The 3,324-nt window shown below is 43.6% G+C and overlaps 1 non-coding gene across 1 annotated transcript; it reads right to left on the bottom strand.

The window, feature by feature from the left end:
- Positions 1-278: 278 nt before the first annotated feature.
- On the bottom strand, positions 279-351 carry TRNAY-GUA. Its single transcript has one exon. It is a non-coding gene; the product is annotated as a tRNA-Tyr (tRNA).
- Positions 352-3,324: the final 2,973 nt, after the last annotated feature.

Raw genomic sequence — 3,324 nt, 5'->3', positions numbered from 1 at the left:
TGTGACCACTGGTCTGCTCTTCCCCACGTGCACGGCTGAGATTTGAAATGAAGCCTATGTCTTGGTGGGTCAGAACTGTGCAGTCACACCGACATGGGCACCGACACCACCACTTACTAGTTGCTTGATCTGTGTGTGTGTGTTAGTCACTTAAGAAAGTGAAAGTGAAAGTCGGTGGTGTCAGTGGTGTCCGACTCTGCGACCCCATGGACTATACAGTCCATGGAATTCTCCTGGCCAGAATACTGGAGCAGGTTGCCATTTCCTTCTCCAGTGATCTTCCTGACCTGGGGATCGAACCCAGGCCTCCTGCATTACAGGCAGATTCTTTACCATCTGAGCCACCAGGGAAGCCCCTGTTTGATCTTAGGCAGATAATTTAGTTTTTCTAGGTTTGCATTGGAGAAGGAAATGGCAACCCACTCCAGTGTTCTTGTCTGGAGAATCCCAGGGACGGGGGAGCCTGGTGGGCTGCAGTCCATGGGGTCGCACAGAGTCGGACACGACTGAAGCGACTTAGCAGCAGCAGCAGCAGCAGGTTTGAGTTTCCCATTTTGTAAAATGAGAGCGGTAGTACTTATCTCATCCAGTTATGGCAAGAATGGAGGTGAAGGTCCACATTAAGTGAGACAGGGTATGATCTCAATCACCACCATCATCATTATCATCTTTAGAGAGACTGGGCAGGGAAGTGAGCCCAGACACTCAGTAGCACACTTCCAGCCCCAGCCCAGCTAGTGCACCCCAGTTATTAGCCCCAAGTTTTTGGCAGCCAAGTTCATGCCAATGACCTAGTTCATAATAATATTTACCTCATATCCATGCCCTGATGATAAGGAGAATTTTGAAAGCCAAAAAGGCAGCAGACATTTAATGAACTTTCTCTTCTTCCCCAGGATGGCTCCTGCACGTATTTGTAGCTAGTATATTCAGAGCAGGCTGATGCTCGGGCTCAACAGCAAGAGGCTTCCTTCCAGCTGCCTGCTGTGCTGCAGGAGCTGTCGCACGGGGGTCCCGAGCTGCGCATTCTTACTGCGCCTGATGACACCTTAATCACGATCAGAGAAGATGGAGCCATTTATTTCTGGTCCCTGCAGCTGAAGTTGAAAAGAAGAAAGTGGGTTTTTGTATGTGATTCTCATTTGATAAGGATGCTGAGTGCTCCAGTTTGATTTTATTTGCTATTTTAAACTGCTCCTTGAGTGGCATGATTACAGAAATTGTGTCCTTGAATGTAATATATTCATGTTGGATTTTGCCAGTCTATGGGATGCAAATATGATCTGTATATGTAGGACAAGATAATTCTTCATTCCGCTGCTAAAATCAGATGGAGTGATGAATTACACATGATTCCATCATGTAATTTATCATGTCTTAATGAATGACAAATTGAAAAGAATTTTCTGTTTTTCTCCCTGTTAATGGTTCTTTCAGTTTAGGTAGTTCTGGGAGAACTTACTGAATCACAGAATCAGAAATTCAGAAGGCAAGAAGCATTTCGGAAGTACACTTAGGAATAATAGTACCTGACCCATTACAGAATAGAGTCTAACTTTGAAGTCTTTCTTTAATTACGTCTTTCAGCAAATAGTTGAGCTCTTGTCACTGCTCAGGTTCTATGCTGGGTGCTAGGAATAGATGCCCGTTTCTGCCCTCAGGAAACTTATCATCCACCTAGTAGTTACACAGCTAAACTATACCCCTCAGGCTGCCAAATAAACCCTCCCTAGAAGGGAAGTCGCTCAGTCGTGTCTGACTCTTTGTGACCTCATGGGCTGTAGCCTGCCAGGCTCCTCTGTCCATGGGATTTTCCAGGCAAGAGTACTGGAATGGGTTGCCATTTCCTTCTCCAAAGGATCTTCCCGACCCAGGGATCGAGCCTGGGTCTCCTGCATTCTAGGCATATGCTTTACCGTCTGAACCACCAGGGAAGGAAAGAATAAAGTCAATCCCTCAGGTCTATGTAGCAAGTTCTCTATACAGGCAAACCTTGGTTTACTACATTCCACAGATACTATATTTTTTATAAATTGAAGGTTTGTGACAACCCTCTATTGAGCAAGTCTATCAAGGCCATTTCCCCAACAGTATTTGCTCACTTTGTGTCTCTGTGTCACATTTTGGTATTGCAATATTTCAAACTTTTTCATTATTATTATATCTGTTGTGGTGATCAATGATCAGGGATCTTTGATGTTACTATTGCAAAAAGATTACTACTCACTGAAGGCTCAGATGGTGCCTAGCATTTTTTTTTTTTTTGTAAGAGAAGTAAGCCTTTATTTTCTCATTTCACAAATAATGCTGGCCTGGTTGGCTGCTTTTGGGGGATTAGTCAAAGAGACCGAATCCCATATCCTCGTCCGACTCCTCCGACTCCTCCTTTGCTTCGACCTTGGCTGGGGCTGCGGTGGTGGCAGCACAGATGGATCAGCCAAGAAGGCCTTGACCTTTTCAGCAAGTGGGAAGGTGTAATCAGTCTCCACAGACAAAGCCAGCACGCGCTTGTACCCATTGATGATAGAATGGGGCACAGATGCAACAGTCGGGTAACCAATCTGCAGGCACATGCTGGCAACATTGCGGACACCCTCCAGGAAGCGGGAATGCAGAGTTTCCTCTGTGATGTCAAGCACTTCGGGGTTAACAAAGTATTTATTTATGTATGTATTTTTAATGGAAGTATGATTACTTTACAGTACTGCATTGGTTTCTACCAAACAACAAAGTGAATCAGCCATAAATTTACCCAAGTCCTCTCCCAAGAAAGCATTTTTTAATGAAGATGTGTACATTGATTTTAAAAAAAAACATTGCACACTTAATAGATTATCAGCATAATGTAAACATAACTTTGTCTGCACAGGGAAACCAGAAAATTCACATGACTCACTTCATCACAGTGGTCCACAATATCTCCAAGATGTACCTACACTTGAGGGTGAAAGGAAACTGAAGAAAACTGTATAATGTTAAGGACGTGTATTATGGACCAGAGTGGCTTGAGACAACTGAAATTGTCTTATCATTAAAAAGTTGTATTTTTGTACATTTCCATCCTTCTACCCATTAGGACAAGCCCATTATTCGGAAGTCCAGGTGGATGACCAATGTTACCATCATGCCCCAGTACAAGAAACTGATCCTAGGGACTGGGTGAGTGTCTTTGGCTGTTCAATTGGGACAAGAATCATCATTGGTCTGTGAAATTCATTTCCATGTGTGGGTTTACACAGACATATTCATGTTTATGATAATAGGATAAAGAATGAAGCCCTTTAAAAAATATACTAGAACTCATACATCATCAAAGCTGCTGTG

The sequence above is a fragment of the Oryx dammah genome, unplaced genomic scaffold, assembly GCF_014754425.2.
Source record: "Oryx dammah isolate SB20612 unplaced genomic scaffold, SCBI_Odam_1.1 HiC_scaffold_24, whole genome shotgun sequence".
Lineage (NCBI taxonomy): Eukaryota > Metazoa > Chordata > Mammalia > Artiodactyla > Bovidae > Oryx > Oryx dammah.
Note: the sequence above shows the minus strand (reverse complement) of the source record. Positions and strands in the feature narration are given on the sequence as shown.